At 42.6% G+C, this 23,339-nt stretch overlaps 1 protein-coding gene across 2 annotated transcripts in view; it reads left to right on the plus strand.

Moving 5' to 3' along the window:
* TTC7B (tetratricopeptide repeat domain 7B) overlaps positions 1-23,339 on the plus strand; it is a 324,581-nt gene that overhangs the window by 36,114 nt on the left and 265,128 nt on the right. The gene's annotated exons all lie outside the window — the stretch shown is intronic.

Below are 23,339 nucleotides of genomic sequence, written 5' to 3' on the forward strand. Positions count from 1 at the left end.
AATGGTGGAGGAAGGGGCCCGGAAGCCTTTATGAAGACCATTCTTGCCCTGAGAGTTAGTAGAGTCTCCCTTCATCTAAAAAGATGTGCCTGGAGATCTGTGGTCCCTAACTTTAGAAGAAAAGCTTTGGCTGGGTGGTTGGTCAGATTGGTTGGTGCTGTTGGCTTTTGTGGGTTTATTAGAATGTGTGTTTCTGGTTGAACTGGAGGTTCAGGGATAATAGGAATGTAGGTTGGGGCAAGGATATTAAAGACATTATTTTCTTAGTGCTTAGTAGGATAGTGATATCAGCTACAGAAAAGCCTATGAAAATGATGAATGGCCATTTGGTGTTTTGAATCAGAATTAAATTAGGACAAAAGAACTTGGAGCTGAGTTGTGCAGTTAGAATTTGATGTGTGATGGTTGAAAACTTGGATGTATGGGGGAATGCAGTGGAAGCTCAGCACTTGCTTGGGGGTAGTGTTTCTGAGGGAGGGTAGACTGATATTTGTGTTGGCGCTTAAAAAGCCAAGTTAATAATGGAAGAAATTCTGTTTTTCATATTCGCTTGTGGAGCACCCAAAGTGGTGTCGGTGCTCTGTAGAACACCAAGGAAGACAATTCTTGACCCAAGGAACCTAGGGTCTAAGTAATATGAAGTGTACCATAATTTGTCACTGTAAAATAAGACTCTACATTCCTTAAAAGAAAAAGGAAGCTCCTGCATGAGTTTTCATAGAGCAAGTGTCTGAAAGCAGTCTCCGCCAAATTGGTTGTTATCAAAACACAGTGCAAAAGTTCATTAAAAAGTATTTAAATACAATAGCCTGTATCAGAAAATCTTAGTTCCTTCTTTCTTTCTTTCTCTCAAACTTGAAGATTCAGTGTCTTCACACCCCCACAGTGCTCAATTTAGAATAATCCTGTCATCAAACTAGAGAACAAAAATCATCTGCGGGCTGCATTGCATTTGCAAAGAGAGTCTGAAAATCATTGTTACATAATGAAGGGATATTCATTCCTCTTAACCCTCCAGTAAAAGTGGAACGTAGATCATAGTACTGCTTTTATCTCTAACTGAGAAGATACATGACTGTAAGAGGACTCAAAGGGAGGACTATGCCTGTGTAGTATGGGATTTATTACTAGTAAATAAGTTAGAGGTTAAAAGAAACATCTGTTCCATTTTATTCTGTATGGGCTCTTATACTGCACTCCTCACTGTAGTATCTGAGCACCTTCCAGTAGTGCATTAAGCAACGTGGCTAATATTTCTCGCATTTTTGTACTCTCATTCTCTCTCCAGGAGGAGAAATGTGTGTTTTGGAATTAAATATATATATATATATATATATATATATATATAATACATATGTATTTTGCTTTAAGTTTGCTAGAGAAGGCATGGTCAAAGAAATACTACTTGCACTTACAGCAGAAGGTGGTGAAGTTTGTGATGATCCTTAGTTCTTGTTGCGAGTTCATTCCACAGTCTTGGGTTGGTGCCCAAGGAAGCTTTGTCTCCTGCACAGATGAGCTTTACCCTGGGATAGAGAGTTCCATTGTGCCAGGGAAGTGAAATTGTCAATCGCAGTCTTCATCAAATGTAAGATTGCTGCTGTATATTACTGTTTTGTCTTGAATCTGTATTTTTTTACCCATGTGTGATGGGGTTGGGACTCGCCCCCTGGCGCCTCCTACTGGTTGTCTCGGGAATTAGCTCTGTCCAGTGGAGCGCCCCCTCCTGGTGGTGTCCCGTCCGTTGTCTCGCCCTCGGTTGGCGTGTGGACCCGCGTCGCTCTCCGGCTTGCGGCGTCCTCTTCCGGACCACTGCCCTCCGGCAGTGCCCCTTAGTCCATCCACACCCCCTCCCGGGGGGGGGGGGTGGTTAGCAGGAGTCTTTGCACTGGCCTCAGCAGCCTGCCACAACCCCCTAGTCTAGCCCCTCTTACGTCAGGGGGCAGGTTGCAGCCTGACTCGGCCACTGCTCCACGGCCCGGTGCAGCACAAGGAGGAAAGGGGGGGACCCAGGCCCACCCGCTACTCTGGGTCCCGACCCAGGGACCCTCTAACGGCAACCTCTCGGCCCTCCTCTCCGCTTGCCTTCAGCCTTCCCTGGGTCACTTCCCCTCTGATCCCATTGCACCCTCTAGGGCCTTCTACTCAGGGCCTGCAGTCTGGCAGGTATCAGGCTGAAGCTCCACTCTGCTTCCCTGAGCCTGCCCAGCACTGCGCTGTCCTGGGTGCTGGTCTCCTGCTCAGGAGACAGACCTTCCTCCCTGAAGGTCTGGGACAGACTGACTCTCTTCTCTCAGAGCAGCCTTTTTATAGGGCTGAGCCTGGCTCTGATTGGCTGTCTCCAATCCAGGCCCTGATTGGCTCCCAATAAGCCCTTCCCTTATTGGCTGCCGGGCTGCACAGGCGCACTGGCCTGTTGCAGCCCCCTCTAGCATGGGGGTGGGGCAGACACCCCACCACACCATGTATGATAGCATGGACAAAAATTAACACGTAAACCTTGACATAATACTTCCATTTCTAAAGCATCCTTTATAGTAGGTTCTCAGAGTGCCTTAGAGTCATAAATGAAATTAGCCTCACAACAGTAATGTGTGATAAATATTAACAACCCAATTTTACAGAGGGGGAAACTGAGCAATAGAGAGATTAAGTGACTTGTCTAGAGTGATGCAGGAAGTCTGATGCAAAGCTGTGACTTGGCCTTAGGTCTCCAGACTCCTGGTCGTGTGCTCTGAACCACAAAGTCAACCTTTTTTTCCCTCTATGTAGAATCTTAATTGCACTAAGACAAGCAAGTCTGTTTTAAATGAAGGCTTGAAACCAATTCAATGAAAGTGCTATTTGGATTATGCTGGACCCTCAGATGAATGAAAAAGTTTGAATAATAACACCTAACACCTACGTAGTTAAATTGAAAATATTTCAAGTATCTGCAGGAAGTTTTAGTTAGTAAATGTCAAAGACAGAATATCTGTTCATTACCAGTTTTTGTAACCACTAAGCAACCAATCTCTGGAGCTCCTTCATGTTAGTGGGTGGTGCCACTGTAAAGAGTGAGCTGTCACAGCGAATGTGGCAACCCAAGGAGTAGCAATATTTTTGGCAGAGGTTTCTGTGTTACCAGGAGAAGCCTGGTAGCTATTGGTCTCCATTTTAGGTCATGTGAAAGAGGGATTAAAAGTTATTTATTCACTCCTTTACACAACATCATCTGGTGCCAGGAGTATAGTATTGCAAGCAAGGCAGCACTGGTGCCATGGAAGACTGCCAAAAAATCTGTTAGTTTAATCTACAGCTGGTTTGTTTTGGGTGGTTGGTGTTGGTGGCCCCTATTTCCTCTTGGCCAGAGAAGGTAAGGTGGAAAATTATTTAATATAAAAATACTAAGAACACACCCACCTACCAAAAAGAGAGGGGAGAAATCAAGTAATTATAAAGCTGGTTTCCAGCTTCAGCAGGTCAGAGCAAGACTCAGTTGCTGGTTAGATCTCAACTCAGAAGTTTGAGCCAGAGTGACTTTTTGCCCTTTTTGCAGGATTGGCTGCTTTATGACTTACTACTGGAACTTTTAAATGCAGATAAATGTACTTTTTAATGGGGCCTTAAATGAAAATTTCACTTTTGATATCTACAGTGGCATCTTTTGACTACTTCTGCCTTTCTTCTCTTCACTGTTTCCATAGGTCTACAACCCATATCTTCCCCATTTCAAATGGAGTGTGACTGCCATTTTTAAATGTGATGGTAGGGCATTTCTCTACCACACCTTACTTTGCTGTCCTTCTATTTTATGTTGTGCTGTTGCTTGCAGCCTGCGTTCCCTTTCCACTCTCACTTATGGGTCATGACAAGACCAGGATGGGACCAGCAAGGGATTTTGGAGGCTGTAAAAAATATTTGGGTTAGTCATGAATGTTGTCGTTGTTATCCTGGAAAAATATAACATTGGTAGCAGAATACTGCTTCAGATTAGAGCTGGTTGGAAAAATTCCAAAGAAATTTGTCAAAATTGAAATGGCTTGCAAAATGGTTTGAGTTTTCTGAAGCTTCGACAGAGCCCAGGCAGGATTCCGTTGAAAACCTGGCTGGTTTCCTGCCATCTCATCTGCTTGGCTCCTTGCAGCCTGCCAGGCAGACTGCCTTGAAGTCAGGGATCCTAGGGCTTTCTGGGTTTCTGGCTCTGGGACAACTCACCAGGTCGACTGCCCTGGAGCTGGGACTCCATTCTCTTTTGTGGGGACTTTTGAAACATTTGGTTTTCATTCCAAATCAGAATGAAACCAAATTTCAACATATCAAAATCATCTGCAAAATGGAATAATGTTTCTTTGCCCAGCTCTGCTTCAGATGTTATTGGCGTGCATATCACATATGCCAGAAAGGGTAGATTTGATTTAATCGTGGATTTCAGGAAGACTCAATTTAATCATGGATTTCTACATAAAAGTGCATTCTTGTTGATTGTTAAAACTTTAATACATATTCTTCACAACTCAGAGATAGATGTAGGTTTCATTTTTAGAAGGTACACACTATACATTTTTAAAGAGATTTATTTTGAAAACTTTTCAGATTAGTTTTACAGCTATATCAGAAAATAAATGATTGGTTATTTCATTTACCAAAGGCAATTGAAGGAGATATTTATGAAGTCATTGGGAGGTGAACTATCTCCAATTCAACAGGTTAATCATTAATATTTGGAGGATTTTCTTGCCATGCTGTATTAGGAGGAGAACATCACCAGACAGACATTTATATAGTTTTATTTAACTATTTCTCACCTCTACATATTATTTATTTATTTAAAAACATTTTTGCTGTTAACAAGCATGTTATCTCTGGAGACACAAATCCACAATTTGAGAACTGCAAAACTAAGCATCTCTGATGGTATCTTCTAGACTGAGCACTGAGTCCCATTGGGTAGATAGAAAGAGTAACCATAAGATTGGGTCCCTAATCCATGAACTATTGGAACTCATTTACAAAACTTTCCTTAAACGTTACATGAATATATTGTGTTGTACTATAGAATTAGAATTTATAATCCCTATTCCATGATGAGATATCTTTGAGCTATAATGTATCTTAATTAAAATTATCTTTAGGTAGGTTTTTTCCTCAAAAAAATCTGATTTGTTTTTATTTTTTAAAGCATTGATTTTGATCAACCCTGGCCAGAAATTCTGGTGCTGAAATGATTTAGGGAAGAAACATGCCTAGAGCTCTCTGGATTTTTGAATTCGGATGTGTAACTTTTTCATTTCTGTAAGAATTGAATTGTAAGAATCAGTGTTAAATTGGCACTTTTGTACCTGGTATTTTTATGAGGATATTTAGAGTTATAGCTAAACAATGAAAGCCTCTGTAATACCAGGTCATAGTTGCCATTACTAGCATTAATTTGCCATAGCAGTTAGTTTTTCTATTTTGTACTTCAAACTTTGGCAGTTCTGAGATGTTGTGACACTGGGCATATTTATAGATCATTCAGACTCGTACTTTATTCCTCCTTGTTTTACAGTGTTCATCTATTCTATGCTTTCATTTGAGTGATGACTAGTAGTTACAGTAGTGATATATAGTAGTTAAAGCATTAGCAAACCACAGTTTTGATGATAAATGTAGGATTGTTTTGATTAAATGAATGAGTTGAGTATCAAGAAGAGTTATTTGAGATGTTTTATAAAATTCAGAAACAGATATGAACTTTGCTAACCTTTGTTAAAAGAGAAATTTTATATCATTCTTAATTGGAATAAGAAATGGGTCCAACTCGTACTCCTCTCCTTGATAAACTGCTTCTGAGACTCACTTCTTGAAGATCTCAAACTTTAATTTAAAAATACTGTAAATACTGTTTATCATTTTAAATTTTGTTTTCCATTCAGTCCCTTTCATAGGTTTAAAATTACATTTATTTAAATACTGTTTTTGTCATTTGGCAAACACTATATATCTGTTTTAAAACCTGCAGTTTCATATGGACTACAGCTACAGGTCAACACAACTTGCTTGTACTTTCTTGGTGTAGTTGCAATCATCAGTTACATTATCTCAGCTCTAGGAAAAACCTGTGTTTGATTAGTTTGTGCTCCCTCTGCTGGCTGGTCTTGTAGTAGCAAAGTAGAAGTATTACACAGGGTCACTCATAAATACAGTAGTGGCATATTTGCAGACAGAGGTGGATTTAAAATCAAATTGTACTTGGGAACAGTTGTTGTGGGTTCTTTGTGTCTTCATAATTGCATTTGATGCTTAGCCATCAGGATGATAAGCATCTTATAACAATACCTTAACTTGTTTCCCATCCTGGAGACATGCCAGTCTAGTCCAGAAAGGACATGAGCAGAGGAGGGTGAGGGACAGTGAGGGGTGGGGACCTGCATGGCCCTGTATCCAATCCATTATGGCAAACATTTTGCTTTAAATATAGCAGTAGGTAGATCCTTGAAATTTGCCTTCTCATCCTGCAGCAAAGCAGTGCCCAATATAGCTAGCCACAGGAGCAGCTAATATGTATGCTCTAAAGGGTCAGGAAACCGTTCACCAGCTCAGATTTTGTGTGTGCTCTCACAGCATGCAACTCAGCTGTAACAACATGTGTCCCTGGCCGTATTACACAAGGGAGCAAAAGTATGTGTCACTGGCCGTATTATACAAGGGAGCAAAAGCAAGAAAATGCTCAAATTAATACAAATATGAGAAGAAACAAAATGAGATGGAGGAAAAATGAGAGAGACAAAGTGAGGGAAGGTACTGTACGGAAAAAAAAAATAGAGGAGTTAACTGTGTCAGGGTATGGCTTGAGGAAATATGGGGAGGGGGCTTCGACCCCCCAGTCTATTGTAAGCAGGGAGGCCAGCAACAGAGATTGAGAACTGCCACCTTTGGCAGACCAGATCACTGTTTTAAGATGGGTTTAATTTTGGATCTTAAGTATCCATTTAATTGGTTTATATTTACTTTCTTGAGTAAACCCTTTTAATCAGAAATGTCTAGTATACTGGGGGGAGGGGCTGTTGAGGGAACTTGACACATTTTATGGTGTCTGAAATGAGATAAACATTCTGAATCCATAACCGAATAATTGAAGACCTTGAGAGGGTTTTATTATATGGTTTGTGCCTGATGTCTGCCCAGTTCTGAACTTCCCTTGTATCTTATTCCCTGTAATTGTAAAGGAAATTGAGGCAGACAAGACTGCAAAGGTAGGATGGGAAAAAAGTGATGCTGTTACCCTACAGTAATTATTTTAGAAGGATATATTAGGAGTCTGCTTTAATAAAGGTTGAAGCGGATATTGTCTCCAATAATAAAAATTCTACAGGCTTCAACGATAAATTAATTAAATAAATTTAGTGAAAAATAAATAAAGGTTGTAATGTAGACCATTTTGAAAATCTGTTTTCTGTTTTTCCTGGCAAATTTTTGTTTCTTTGAGAAAGAAGTGATGAGATTCTTGCAAGTAGAATATCTTTTCCAATGGGACACTCAAGATAAACTGTTCTTTAGAGGAGAGTAACACTTATCTGTAACAGGCTTAAATAACAAACATTTAGTTAACTGGCAAATAAGTTTATTGAAATGTTATGTACCATTGCTGATTCTGCTTCGGTAGTTCAGAAGACAGAGTAGGAATGTGAATTTCTGGTGCTACCCCTGGCCCTTGAATTAGTGAGTCTCCTGAAAGGGCTTGCAAATGAAAATTAGGACGCAAGGTGGGTGAGGTAATATATTTTATTGGGTCAACTACTGTTGGTGAGAGAGGCAAGTTTTTGAGCTACACAGAGCTCTTCTTCAGATCTGGGAAAGGTACTAAGAATGTCACAGCTAAATGCAAGTTTGAACAGATAGCACATGTTCTAAGGCAGTGGTCTTTTTTGATCGCGCACCCCTATCAGTAAAATTTTTTTGAGCACATACCCCCTGCCACCACCCCAAACCGATGAAGCCCAAAAAAAAAAAAAAAAAGTGCTCCTCCTGCCTGCAAAGATCCTCTTGCGCACCCCACTTTGGAGACCACTGTTCTAAGGGACCATTCAAGAGGAAGTGGTTCATTAATACCCCCGTATTCATGGGACAAAAAAGGGGTTAGTGGGTTAAAGATTGTAGTAAGCCATAATATTAATTATAATATTGATTGATTGATTAATAGTAGACACTGGATTATGGTTTATTACAACAATCTATAACCCACTAGCCCCCCTTTTTCTCCTATGACTTACTGGGGCATTAATTGGCCTCTTAACAGTGAATGGTCCATTAGAATATGTAACTACTTATGTTTAACTGTTTGTTCTATCTTATATTTAGCTGTGACACTCTTAGTACTTTCCCCCAAACCTGAAGAAGAGCCCTGTGTAACTCGAAAGCTTGTCTCTCTCATTAGCAGCAGTTGGTCCAGTAAAAGATACTACCGCACCCATCTTGTCTCTCTAATATCCTGGGACCAATATGGCTACAGCAACACTGCATGCAAATGAAAATTGCAGTTTAAAGGTAAATCTCTTCTGCCAAAACTGCAAAACTCATACATTTTCATTTTATTAGAGGAGACTATTTTTGTTAACATTACTTATTACATTACAGTAAATGAAAGGACAAATTGTGGCCACCTAACTAGAAGGCTGTGTGTTGTGTTATGGTGGCAAAATTCTGTCATGAATGTGAGGGATGTCATATGCAGTGTTGTTGTAGCCATGTTGGTCTCAAGATATTAGAGAGACAAGATGGAGAGTGGATGGTGTTTTATTGGACCAACTGCTGTTAGTGTGAGTGACAAGCTTTTGAGCTATACAGAGCTCTTCTTCAGGTCACTGATCAGGCTTTTGCTGGCTGGAGCCCAGGCTCTAGGATCCTGCGAGGTGGGAGGATTCCAGAGCTTGGGCTGCAGCTGGAACCAGACTGTTTACTCCTCAGTTAAACAGCCCCTCAGCCCAAGCAACGCGAGCCCAACTCATCTGGCACGGGCCAGCTGCGGGTGTCTAATTGCATTGTAGCCATAACCTCTCTCACCAACAGAAGTTGGTCCAATAAAAGATATTACCTCACCCTCCTTGTCTCTAGAGATGTCATATGTAAGTTAGACCCTTTCATTACACAGATTGCACCCATATTGCTGCAGACTGGTTCATGTCTCACATTCCCTGGTCAAATGTCTATTTATATTTAGAGGGTGTAAGATGAGTAAGGTAAAACTCTTTTGACTGCTGCTGACCCCATATTCAAATTTAATGTTGTATTTGATGAGCTAAGTGATTGGCTATTAATTAGTTCTATTTGCAGAAACAGGCAAACACTCATTAGGTTCAGTGAAAGTGTCAGGTGAAACAGTTGAGTTACTCCTTTTGCAGTTCACAAAAGATGCTGCATTTAACTTTAAGCTCTCTGGATTGTAATCAGATCTGTGTGTTCAGCAGCAGTAAGAAAAGACATGAGTAGCCTGTGGCAGGGGTCATCAAAGTAGATCTTCAGAGAAAAATGTTAAAGGAATACTTAGTTACCTATGTTGCTAATAATGTCATTGATGTTTAGTTCTCAACCTGTTCCATACCATGATCCTGTGTTACTACAGAAAACAGTTTCAAGATCATCCTCATATCTAACCATAAAGAGAAGGTGGTTGCAGCTGCCTTGGATCTGTTCACAACTCCTCGGTTGAGTACCTATGTAGTATATTTTTAAAGGTGAAACTATTTTAAAAATCCGTTTTTACTGGTAATGAAGCTCCTATTGGTTTTTGTCTTCGTTTGGACTTGAAAAAACAATGGAGTTAGTTTCACTTTCAGGATCTTAGTAGGTCTGCTTTGTCAAAAAAATTGAGGTTTAGATATTTAGATTTGTTCTGCATTGGGATGAAAGTGAGACCCTTTGAATTTTTTTGTGCAAAAAGAGTGACCCACCCTAAAATAGACAGTAGTCCAATGGTTGGGAGAGACCCAAGTTCAAGTCCTTGCTCTGAATCAGGGAGAAGCAGGGACTTGAAGCTGACTTTTCCATAACCCAGGTAAGTGCCCGAAACACTGCACTATTGGCTATTCTGCTCCTTTCCCTCTCCCCAACTTCTATCCTGGACCTGAGAAACCCTCCTGGCAAAAGTTTTGTCAAAACTCATATGCTTCTGTGAAAAGTTTTGGTTTCAACGAAGTGGCATTTTCCAACCAAAAAAAATGTGTCTGAAAATTTCCCAACCAGCATTAGTTCTTAGTGTTGCAGGGTTGGCATATCAAATAGTGCATGAAAATGTCTAGTTGCTTAAAAACTAATTTCTTTGGGATTTTTGTTAAGTATTGAAACTCCAATTTTTTGGTTGCAAGCTTTATAGAAGATTGATTTTTACAAAAAAAAATTTTTTTTGGCCAAATTCCAATTGACTGTGTAACTGTTGAGCTGCTGGCCTTGTCTACCCAGCCCAGGAGTCAGCTCAGAGTCTGGATCTGGCCCTCTTTCTCCGGGCTTCATTTATTGGTGGCACTGACAATCTTCAGCAACACTCCCAAAATAAATAATGCAACATAAATGCAGCAGCTAAACCAGGTCCTTTCCCCAGATGCAGGGGCTTCCTTGCTAGAGTCTCCCTGTTCCTGGCAGCTCTTCCCCAGTCCTACAGACCATTTGCCTGGGAGTCTCCCTGCTCCAGGGCCTGCCACAGGAGCCAACTTGCTTCCTGTTGCTCTCCTTCCTCAACTGAGCTCTTTCAGCATTCATAGAAGTCAGGTGCTCATCAGGCAATCACCTGACCCCTTGAAAACCACCAGGCCCCAACCAGTTCTTAACAGGGCACTGCTGCAGAACCGGGCTGGCTGACTGTCCCCAAGCCTTGTATCCCTTAAAAGGACAGACATCCCTGTTTTACAGTACACTTAAATAGGGTTACCATATTTCAGCAAGCAAAAAAGAGGATGGGAGGAGTCCCTCCCCTGTCCTGCCCTAGCCCTGCCCCTTCCACTTCCCGCCCCCCTCAGAACCCCCAACCCTCCCCCCGCTCCTTGTCCCCTGACTGCCCCCTCCTGGGACCCCTGCCCCTAACTGCCCCCCAGGACTCCACCCCCTACCTAAGCCTCCCTGCCTCTTGTTCCCTGACTGCCCCCTCCTGAAACCCTCTCCCAATCCTAACTGGCCCCCTAGGACCCTACCCCCTACCTGTACCCTGACTGCCCCAACCCTTATCCACACCCCCACCCCAAGACAGACCCCTGGGACTCCCACACCCCATCCAACCACTCCCCACCCCCTGACAGCCCCCCCCAGAACTCCCGACCCATCTAAACCCCTCTGCTCCCGTCCCCTGACTGCTCCGATCCCTCCCCACCCCTGCCCCCTGACAGCCCCGCCCCCAGAACTCCCAGCCCCCCCCCCGCTCCTTGTCCCCTGACTGCTCCTATCCCTCTCCCCACTCCTGCCCCCTGACAGCCCTGCCCCCAGAACTCCCAACCCCCCCCCCCACTCCTTGTCCCCTGACTGCCCCCTCCTGGGACCCCTGCTCCTAACTGCCCTCCAGAACCCCACCCCCTATTTATGTACAGGCGTGACTACCTGCCCTTTCCTGGTTATTATACGCGGCCAGTCCGCATCCACATCCAGTAATTAAAAAAAAAAAAAAAAACTAATAATTTAAATTGGAATTTCATCCATTAATAAGTATTTATTATATAATTAAAACCATTCTATTGAAGGACAAATATTAAATAACACTAAATAAATTAATGTTCAAAACAATATTAAAAATTTGAAAATTTAGAGCATGGAAACCAAAATAGCTAAAATTTAGTTTTGGCAAGATACACGGAATGGAAACTCCGGGATCTTTACCTGTCACTGAATATAGCCATCATACCAATAGTGGAATATAAAACAAGTCTACATATACTCTCCTTAAAATTTTTACTTCTGTCCATTCCCAATAATTGTAACAAATCATTATTACCTTCACTCCACTTGCCACGCGCCCCAAGCACAAAACCAAAGAAGTGAATATTTTTACCTCCCGTTAAGTTTTTAATTTCTTCCTCTAACTCAAGATAATAAGCCACCTTCTCACTGTGGGCTTGTTCCAAACTTCCGGCATTATCCTCCCATCGCACTGTAACATCAACCACCACTGCTGTATCTCCTTTTATAAATATAATATCCGGCTTTCTTAACTCACCCTTACTATTTCACAAATGGGGCTCTATCATTGCCTTCCACCCTAATTTACCAACCTTATCTACAACTGCAGACACTACTCTATTATGCCTTTTTATCCTAGCATTCTTAGTCTTATAACATTGTCCTGAGATATGGGGAACAGTCTCCCGCACTTTACCGCACCATCTACAAAGAGCATTCACACCTCCTCTTCCTCTTGCTAATGTCTCCCTAGTAGGATAAATATTTGCCCTAAGCTGCAATGCTGCGATATACGCTGACGATTTAACTTTACTAGAGTTTCTAAAAATCGAATTACTAATTAAATCATTTAAAAAATATTTTATCCCTATTCCCTGACATCTCAGTTCCGACCATCTTAAAAATTCCTCTTCCCTCCATTTCTTGGGATGAGATGTTACTGCACTAAATGACAATATTTTATCCACAAGATTTTCTCCTGCATATAGATAAGATAGGTCCATCCAATCATCTCTCGAGACAATATGTCTCCTCCATTTACGAATTAACATATTTGGGATTTGCACACTAAACTTAGTGAGAGCTAAACCACCATCCCTACCTCTAGAATAAAATATCCCATCTGTGGTACACTGAGGTAAATGTAAAATCTCTTTAACTATTTTTCTAACTAACACATCAAGATCGTTTAAAAGATTAAAAGGGGGTTCTATTAAAAGAAGATTATAAAATAGCTTCGGTAAAATATATGTCTGTAAAATTAATATTTTTGGGGCCGGTTTTAATGGGGCCTTAATTAAATTCTCACTCCAATCTTCCAATTTTTCTTTAAGTACCGGTCCCCCTACACCTATCCAGGGATCTATTCTAGCTCCTAAATATTTTTCAAAATCCCCTGGTTGAACATATTCAATCTCCTCTGACCCTATCTGCCAATTATCCTTAGGATTAACTACATAGGTTTTATGCTTAGTTAAAATATGAAAGCCTTTCGTTTTCTTCACATTAACAGAGAGATTAGTATTTTTACAAAACTCCTCTAAGATACCCAAATTTTTAATCATTCCTTTATATGAGCTGCTTAAAATTGCCACATCATCGGCAAAAGCCAATGACGTGACACCATTGCCCTTAACATAAAAACCACTTCCTTCTACTTCTAATCTAGTTAAAAGGGGATCCATAGCAATATTAAACAAAATTCGGGACAACGGGTCACCCTGCTTGACCCCCCTCCTAATTAAAATAGACTCAGTAACTTCATCACCCATCCATACCCTAGTTGTGCAATTATCATAAAGGTCCCTAATAATATCTATAAAATGTTCATCTATACCAAATCTTCTCAACCCGGCTATTATATGTCCGTGTCCCACAGAATCAAAAGCTTTAGCCAGATCTACGAACACTATTGCAATTTCATTCCCATTTCGTTTAGCCCCTTTAATCAAATTATCTAATATAGCAATATTTTCCTCACACCCAGGGGCGGATATAAACCCTTTTTGTCTACTACATATCTTAACTATTTCCACCAGTCTTTTTGCTAATATTTTGGTATAGATTCTAATCCAAACTGACCCAATTGTCAATGGTCTCCAAGATGTTAACTTCTTCATTTCCTCCTCATCTTGTGTCTTTGGTATTAAAATCGTTCTATTTTTCTTAAATTCATCTGGTACCTGTCTATTTAGAAACCATATATTAAAAATTTTTGTAAGTATTAAGGAGTCTAAATTAAAAATATCCCACAAATTGCTCACTTTTACTTTATCTGGGCCAGGAGCACTATCTTTTCTTATTTCTCTTAAAGCTATTCTAATCTCATCCACAGAGATCGGACTCATTAATATATCATTATCCGCATTCTCTGTGGATGATGGCCACCCTATCATATTACCATGTCCAATTGTTCCCAAAATATTCACATAGTATTCCTCAATTTCTTTCATAGGGATAGCACACTTAGCCTTATCTGGCTCTCCCATTATAATGCGAGTCAATCTTCTTCTATCCTTATCAAATAATTGTTGATAGAATTTATACTTAGCTTTCTTTGTAGCATATCTCCTAATTGCATTAAATTGCTTCCTTCTCCCCTCCTTTCTCATCTTCCCTTTTCCTTTATTCCTCAACTCTATTTGACTTTCATTTCTAGGGTCCTTTCCCTCTACTAATGAATAACATAATTTTTCCAACATTGCCCATCCGAGAGCTTTTGTTAAATCCTCCTTTAATAATCCTTCAATTTCCCCTAAACTATTTATTATTTCTCTTCCCTCCCTACTTTGTTTTCCCCGTTTACATATTTTCTCCACTAAATCCACTTCTGGATGTCCTTTTAGTGGGAAAATCCTCTCTCTTGGGGGCGGAATTTCTAATATATTTACTCTAATGTCCTCTACCTCAGTCACTTCCTCCCTATCTCCTGTTACCACTAACTTCTTCTTTGCTAATTCTCGTCTTTTATCTGATATTTGTTTATTCGTTTTGGTCCTCATCTCGCTCTCAATACATTTATTTATATTCCTTTTCCCAATATATTTCCTTTCCAACTGTATAAGCTGCGCAACCTCATCTTTGGTCCATATACGAGATCTAGTCGATCCCTCTTTGATCTTACTTTTAGCAGCCATATCTTCTTTTCTTTGCTCATTCCTCACAGCAGGGTGTCTATGTCTACAGTGTTGGCTCAATCCAGATCTAGTATGAAAACCAAGCCCACAGACCGAGCACGTATGGCTCTTCATTGGGGTATCCGCCTTCTTGGGTATGCACTTGGGGTAGTGGCAAGCTATATTATGATATTGAGAAGATTTTCCACATTTACTACATACAACTCGTATGGCTTTACTTTTATGAACCACATTAATGTGTTTGGCCCATTTACCAAATGTTGGTAATATCTGGGGACATATTGGACAATTAAAACTATCAACGGGATACTCTAAATAAAAAACCCCATCCTTCCACGAACTACTTTCTAATATATTTATATTACTACCAGTACTGTTAAGATCCTTATTACGATCCCTATTAAAATCAGTACTTGGTCTAAAACTATTTAATAAACTAGACCCATTAACTAAATGAGCATTAAGATATCCCGATTCGCTAACATATGGATCATCAAATGTACTTAAATACTTAAAATCTGGATTAAAACTTTCCATAGTTAAATCATTAAAAGTGTCCCTTGTAAAAACCATCGGTAAGATAGATAAAATCTCCTCACCATGATCATCACAAACAGTCTCCTCTACCTCCTCTCCATGCTCCACTGGGAGGACTTGATTCTCACTCTCATGCTCATGAGACTTCATTATAGTCCACACCATTTTATCCATTGGTCCAGCAACCCTAATCACACCCCTAATATATTTAACACTGTCAGCCGGGGCATCAAAGCCAACAGCGGGGGCGTTATTAACCCGGTCCAGCGCCAATCCGGTATAAAAATATAAATTACTTTTTTCCATAGCTAAAAGATTTACCCTTTCCAGGGGGAAACTAACCCTTTCCAGGGGGAAACTAACCCGTACCTGGGGGAAACTTACCCTTTCCAGGGGGAAACTAACCCGTGCCTGGGGGAGACTACCCTTACCAGGGGGAATCTAACCCTTACCAGGGGGAGTCAACCCGTACCTGGGGGAGGCTACCCTTACCAGGGGGGCATCCATGTGGCACCATATGGGGCTGCCCAACCCCGTCCCACACCCCACTGAATGTGGGATGTGGGTTCGTCCTCCGCAATCCGCCTGGCTATCCAAGCCAGTTACCGACTCTCACCACGAGGAGGTAGCGGTTGGACTTGCAATCCAGAGGCTTTCCTCAAAGAGGGGTCCCAAACAGCATAATGTCGAGCTCTAACGGGCGTGTGAGAAAAGGCTCAGATCTTGGTAGGGGTTGCCCCTATTGACCGGGCTCACGCCCACCCCCACCTCACCGATAACCCATTCTCTCACTACCCTCAGGCAATGTTTCCGTCCAAGCCCGACAGCTGAGAGGGTCCAGAGACGCATGGAGAGCCATTAAGCCTCCCTGTTCCTTGTCCCCTAACTGCCCCCTCCTAAGACCCCCCCACCCTAACTGCCCCCCAGGACCCTACCCTCTACCTGTACCCTGACTGCCCAAAACCTTATCCACACACCCCCCAGAAAGCCCCCCCCGAACTCCCGACCCCCCCCCCCGTCTCTTGACTGCCCCCTCCAGAACCTCCCTGCCCCTTCTCCGACCCCCTGGCCCCCTTACCCTGCCGCTCGTCCCGGCACGCTGGGCAGCAGTGGAAGAGGAGCGAGGGAGGAGCTCCAGACTGCCGGAGGCGATCTGCGAATGCGGGGAGGGAGGGAGGCAGGGGAAGCGGAGGAGGGACTCTCTCTCTCTGGCTGTCGGAGCCCCATGTAAGTGGCACCATCCAGCCGGCTGCCCTGTTAGCCATGCGCGCTCTGCGGGGGGGGGAGTCCGGACATTTACAAATTCCCCCCGGACGCTATTTTTAGCTCCAAAAGCCGGACATGTCCGGGGGAATCCGGACGAATGGTAACCCTAACTTAAACTAAGTAAACTTTTTTATGAGCACGACAGGAGCAGCTGAACACGATTATATTTAAAATAACATAGTATATGTTTGACACAGTCATTTTATTACAGTTCTTAAAGATGATGTACAAAGGAACAAAAAAAAGGGGGTTGTGCCTTTATTCACAGATTCCAGTGCCAGAAGGGACCATTGTGATCATCTAATCTAGTCTTACCTCCTGTATAACACAGGCCATAGAACCTCCCCCAAATAATTCCTAGAGTGTATGTTTTAGAGTATCATGCAATCTTGATTAATAATTGTCAGTAATGGAGACTCCACCATGGCCCTTGGTAAATTGTTTCACTGGTTAATTACTCTCATACTTAAAAATGTATGCCTTATTTCCACTCTGAATTTGTCTAGCTTGATCTTTCAGCCATTGGGTGGTGGTATACCTTTCTCTGCTAGATTGATGAGCCCATTATTAAATATTTCTTCCCTGTATAAGTACTTATAAACTGTGATAAAGTCACCCCTTAACCTTCTATTAAGCTAAATAGACTCAAAGAGCTCAATTAACAGTTTTCTAATCTGTTAATCATTTTCTTGGCTCTTCTCTGAACCATTATCTTTTTTGCTGTGTTCGCCTCCCTTGCTAGAAAGGTATTTTATAAATACCAGCAAGGAAACAGGAGAAGTCTTTATTTTTTAGAAGGCATTTTAAAAAAATAGTTAAGACAGAGTATTTGATGGTTGCACTATTAGAAACTGAATTTGTTGAAATAAGTTATTTTAATAAAATCAGATTGGCAGTATCATTTTAAGTATAGACACCTTCTGTAGAAGTTCCTGGGTAGCATAAATTCAATGTAAAGCTTTAAATGTTTTTTTTTAACATGTCTAGTAACATACTGGCAAATGGAAAAGTTTCAACCTAAATGCAAGTAGAATATTTAGCTTAGTTTTTACAAAAATTACTATATAGGAACGATTACTATATAAGTCAGCTTGAACATTTGTCAGTATTCCCTTGCACATCTATTGAAAGCTTGTGTGTTGTGCATAGGAACACACTTACAAAGATGCACTTTTATAGTAGTTTGGACAAGAAATTCTGAATATTAGAACTGAAAAACTTTCGAGAGATCAGGCATCTTTTTGATGCTTGTTAAATAATTCACCTTTTAAAAAAATGTCATGTTCATTTACTGATGTGTAAAATGGAGTATTTTTCTGTCCATTTCTTTGGGCTTATTAAATGAGTGTATTGCAATAATTCCCAAAGTGTGGTCCATGGAACATTTGATAGCAGTGCGTGGAGTGGACAGGCTGGTCGCATGGTACTGGCTTTCCTAATTTGCTGCTGCTTCCATGCCTTCCATTACAAAAATAAAGCCTGGAAAGGCAGCTGCAAACTAGGGGTACGTCTTCACTACCCGCCGTATCGGCGGGTAGCAATCGATTTATCCAGGATCAATATATCGCGTCTCGTTAAGACGCGATATATCGATCCCCGAACGCACTCACCGTCGACTCCGGAACTCCACCAGAGCGAGCGGCGGTAGCGCAGTCGACGGGGGAGCCGCGGCCATCGATCCCGCGCCGTCTGGACCCCGGGTAATTCGATCTAAGATACTTCGACTTCAGCTACGCTATTCACGTAGCTGAAGTTGCGTATCTTGGATCGATCCCCCCTCCCCCCCAAGTGTAGACCAGCCCTAAGAGGAGAAACCAGTTTTGCTGTCTCTGCTTGTGGCTGCTGCTACATTGCAGGAGAAGAGGAAATGGAAGCCACTGTCAGAAGCTAGAGCTGCCACTCATGAGCAGAGAGGAATTTCCAGAGGAGAAGAGCATGAGGTGTCAGGGCAGTATGTTTAGAGGAATAGAACGAAGTTACTGGGCAGTGTATCTGGCTACAAAAAAAGGTGGCAGGGAAGCACATGCAGAGGGAGCGGAGGAAGTGGGCTAGGCATCAGAGACTGGTAGTGTACAATTTAAAACCTGCTAAACTGGCCAAGATTAAAGTGTATACCACCATCTACACTAGTTATGAAATGTGCATATTGGAAGGCGTTAGCCTAGCAACTTCTAATGGCTTTTTAAATTCTAGTATCTATAAAACCTGTGTTTGCAATAGTTGAAAACTGTTTTTGGTTGAAGGATTTGTATCTTAGCTACTTGGATTGTTTAGCTAACAAACTGCAGTAGAAAGTGAGGGTTGTGTACTGATTAGAGCAGGCGTTCTCAAACTGGGGGTTGGGACCCCTCAGGGGGTCGCGAGGTTATTACATGGGGGGTCGCGAGCTGTTAGCCTCCACCCCAAACCCCGCTTTGCCTCCAGCATTTATAATGGTGTTACAAATTAAAAACACTTTTTTATATATTTAAGGGGGTGGTCACACTCAGAGGCTTGCTATGTGAAAGGGGTCACCAGTACAAAAGTTTGAGAACCACTGGATTAGAGCATTGCACTGAGAGATTAGAGTCCTGGACATGTTCTCTATCTCTGAACAGACGTACTCTATAGTCTTGAGTAAGTTCCTTTATTCAATTTCCTCCTCTATAACCTAAGTGTAATGATACCTGCCTCACAGGAGTGTGGGCTTAATACATGTTTGTAAAGCATTTTGAGCTCCTTAACTAAAAGGACATGCAAAGAATAACATATTTTATGTATATTCATATTAAGTCAATATGTGAATAAACGTATTTTGGTCAGGTATGGATATAACGCTCTGGTCTGTGTGTGTTACACGTCCCCTTTGATGTTTGACCCATACAGGATGCGTGTCTGTTACAGTCTCCAGCTTGGCACCGTAGCTCTGTCTGTAGAAACGTATCTCCAGTTCAATCCCAGTGTGCTGACCAAGATGGCAGTTGTCAGATCGGCATTAGTAAAATATCAAAAGCTGACCCTTGGCTTATGTAGCAATATTTTTCCATGTATGCAGCTTTTTAAAAATGGTATTGATGATGATGGGGTAAGTGAGGCATCTAATTGCTGTAAAAAGGAAGCTATTAGATAGTTGTTCATATAATGTAACAATGCCCACCTCTGGATACTGCAGGATCCAATCACTTCATCTCATCTGAATGATGTGGATAGTGAATTAGAAAACCTGTACTCTTATATGAGGTAAATAGATGGTGGTAGCATTATTCAGCTCTAAACATGGCCCGAATAATACTTTAAAAATGCAGCATAGCATTTAGATCTGTTATATCCTGAAAATAATTATAATGGATATTATTTATCTAGCAAATGGTATCTGATTATAGCAGGCGGTATTCAATTGCTCTCCCACATGTGGTGAGAGTTAGATGTTAAAAAAAAGGCTTAATACATCTCTCATGTACCTGGCATTGAGTACCAGATAACTGTTAAAATCCATTGTATATCTGATATTCTTTGTGGAACAAGGCTTCTGTTTGCCTCTGGCCATTTTTATACTTCTTAAAAGGAGAGATTCTGCAATGTGCCTGTGAGGTGCAGTACAGTACAGAACTCCTAGCCACGGTGGAGGGAAGGGTTAAGGTGGCTTTAAACCACCTTTGCACCCTCCTCATCCTGCACTGCTCTGCAGGCCCTGTCATAATTTCAACAGTCCTGGGGGTATGCCTGGTAGATCAGCCCAGGGAAACTGCCCTATGGACCATGGCACTGACTAGAATCTCCACACTGAGGGTGCTGCCCTTAATGCCATGCCTTGTGAAAGGGAGCTTGAAAAGTTAGTTTTATGGCTGCCTTCCTCCATTCCTGTGCTGAGGGAATCCTTCCCAGCCAGATCTGGGGTTTTTAGAGTCCCTTTATGCCTATCCTGCCCTCAGACCCTATGTAAAGGAGTCAGAGCAGGGCTAAGGATCTTTCCCAAACTGTTTAACGTTATGCTACGTAAGCTGTTACATTGATTTTCAGTATGTTGTTCCCGAAGATGCTTAATTCAGTCCTGTGTATCATTAACTATATATTTCAATACATGGAACTATATAGTGAGACTAATAAAGTTATTTAACAAGTTACTTGTTGCTCCACTGTGTGTGTGTGCGCGCGCGCATGTGTGTGTTGTTGGTATCTGTCCTTCTAATACCTACCCATCAATGAATCCTACTTTCTGTAGGATGGAATGTCATGGTCAGATGTGCTCCAGCATGTTACTGGCTGCACACTATGATTACTGCCTCCAGAGCATATCTGCCCACATTTGTGGTTAAAAAACAAAGGGAGAAAAATGTGTTGAACTACAAGAAAAAATACAAACATTACAACCTTCAACTTCCTGAACTCTCTTCTTCAAAATACTTTGCTACTTTCTTCTTACACACGCTCCTGCCTTGCTCAGACATTTAAATCAAGGAACCATTAGCTTGAGCATGTCACCTTACCTTGGCTACTGTGGTGGTTTCTGGGCAGAGGATATGTCTGTTGAATAACTTAAATACTGGAAAAAGATGTTTTTGCACTAGGCTGTCATGATACATCATATATTTACAAAAATACTGCAACTTGCTTCCGCTGAGTTAGTTACTGCAGTAGATGCTACAGTATACTTATAAAAGGGTGGCGTGCCCTTGGGTTGGAGAGCCTGGGGCTAATCCAGCCCTCATTACAAGATGAGCCCACCTGAGAGGAATCAAGAGCTTCATGTATAAAAGGCAGCAGGAAGCTGCAGGGTGTGCAATAGAGAGAAGTAGCTAGGACTGCCAGAGGCATGAGTCCTGGCAATAAGCAAAGGGAAGCCCAGAAAACAGGAGGCTATGGAGCTGGAACTGAGGGAAATCTTTTGTGTTTGTTTTGAGACTTTTGAGTTGTTTTTGTGACAAACTCTATTGCCAGCTGGGTAAAGACTCAGTTAAAGGATTTGGGTCTGAGAAGGGGACTGGAAACTGAGTTCTTGAAGGGGAAATAGAGGCAGGATGGTAGTCATGGGCTGAGGCAGAGGGTTGGGGTGTGGAGAGTGAAGGCTCTGACTGGGGGTGCGGGACTGGAAACTGAGTTCTTGAAGGGGAAATAGATGCAGGATGGTAGTCATGGTGCTATGCCAGGTCGTCAGCGGGATCCCTGAACCCTCTGCTACCAAGGAGAGAAGTAGTCCTAGAAGGAGCAAGCCAAAAAAAGGAGAGATGAAAGAGTTTGTCCTCCTATTAGCAAAGCAGCAATAGAAAACTCAGATTCTCCTCCTGCACCTGTACAAAACCAACAGAAATAGCAGGAAGTACAGTTTGCCTTCCAACAACAGTGGCAGGAGATGCAGTGGTTCTGGCTGGGGGTTTGGGCCTTGGGGTGGGGCCAGGGATGAGGGGTTTGGGTGTGGGAGGGGACTCAGGGCTAGGGCAGAGAGGTGGGGTGTGAGGGCTCTTGCTGGGGGTGCTGGCACTGGGGTTGGGTTGGGGATGTGGGGTTTGGGATGCAGGAGGGGGCTGAGGCAGAGGGTTGGGGTGTGGAGGGTGAGGGCTCTGACTGGGGGTGCGGGCGCTGGGGTGGGGCCGGGGATGAGGGGTTTGGGGTGCAGGCTGCCCCAGGGCTGCAGCAGGGAGAGAGGACTCCCCCTAGCCCCCTCTCGCCATAGAAGCCCAGTCCTGGGGGAAGAGGCGCTTCTCCCTGGCTGTGGTAGCTCCTGGGCTGGGGGAGGAGGCGCTGCAGTAGTTCCACCTAGGCTGCCAGACCACCCTTTTTTAACAGGGGCGTCCCAAGTGTCTTATAGAGCCGTGAGTGATATCCTGTGAAGCTCATACCCTGATCTAAAAGCAGCTATCTTAGATCAGCTTGGGTTACCAACAGAAGTTGCGGATAGAGCTGTTTCTGCAAGAGGCCCAGCCCCATGCAGTAATCCAGACACTATGGGATGTAACTGGCCAATGGCTGAGCTTGAAATGAATTTGTTAGTGGGAATAATGGACTTAGTTGTCTTAGAGCAGCTCCTGCATGTTCTGCCTAGGGGGACACAATCCTGGGTAAAAAAGATTTCAACCCTGAATAGTGGTGGAGACGATAGAGAATGCAGAGGCCTATTTGGAGGCAGAGGGACCGGAGCACATAGGCACTCTGAGTCTAGCCCAGCATTCTGATATTGACAGAAAGCCAGCATCCAGGATACCCCAAGGGCAGAGAAGTCAACAGAGGAAAGGAGGGGGGCTAGCCTCAACCATCATGCCATAAAAGAACAGCTACTAATCCCTTATTGTCGCCAAGGGGAAAAGTTTCAGAGGGGTGATGATAGAGTTACCAGTGGTGTGCTTCTGCTGCAGGCAAGTGGGACACATCCAGAAAAAACTGCTCCCTCATGGAGTGTGACTTTGTGGGCTGCTATTTTAGTCAGGCAAGGTAGTTGAGGTCCCCTCCAAAAAGGCTATTTCTGCTAAGGGGAGGGACAAGACCTTCAGAGCTTTGTTTTCAGTGTGGGAGAAGAGGGCATAAGCAGAAGACTTACCCTCATATGGATTGGTATGGGGGTGGCAGGAAAGGTACGGGACGACCACAATTTGAGGACAGTAGGGAAGAACAGTTTTCGCCAGGACTGAGAATTAGCATCCCAGGCAGTCCAGAGAGTGGCAGCATAGTACACAATTTGCCAGCAGGGATTGGTGAACTCTCCATATTGGGAGGAGGACCGCTAGAGGAGGAGGTTCTGACCCACTCTGTAGATCAGGGAGAAGCTTCAGGCCTCGTATCTGAAACGGTGAAACAAAGGAAGCTGAG

The sequence above is a fragment of the Emys orbicularis genome, chromosome 4, assembly GCF_028017835.1.
Source record: "Emys orbicularis isolate rEmyOrb1 chromosome 4, rEmyOrb1.hap1, whole genome shotgun sequence".
In the NCBI taxonomy this organism is placed as follows: Eukaryota; Metazoa; Chordata; order Testudines; family Emydidae; genus Emys; species Emys orbicularis.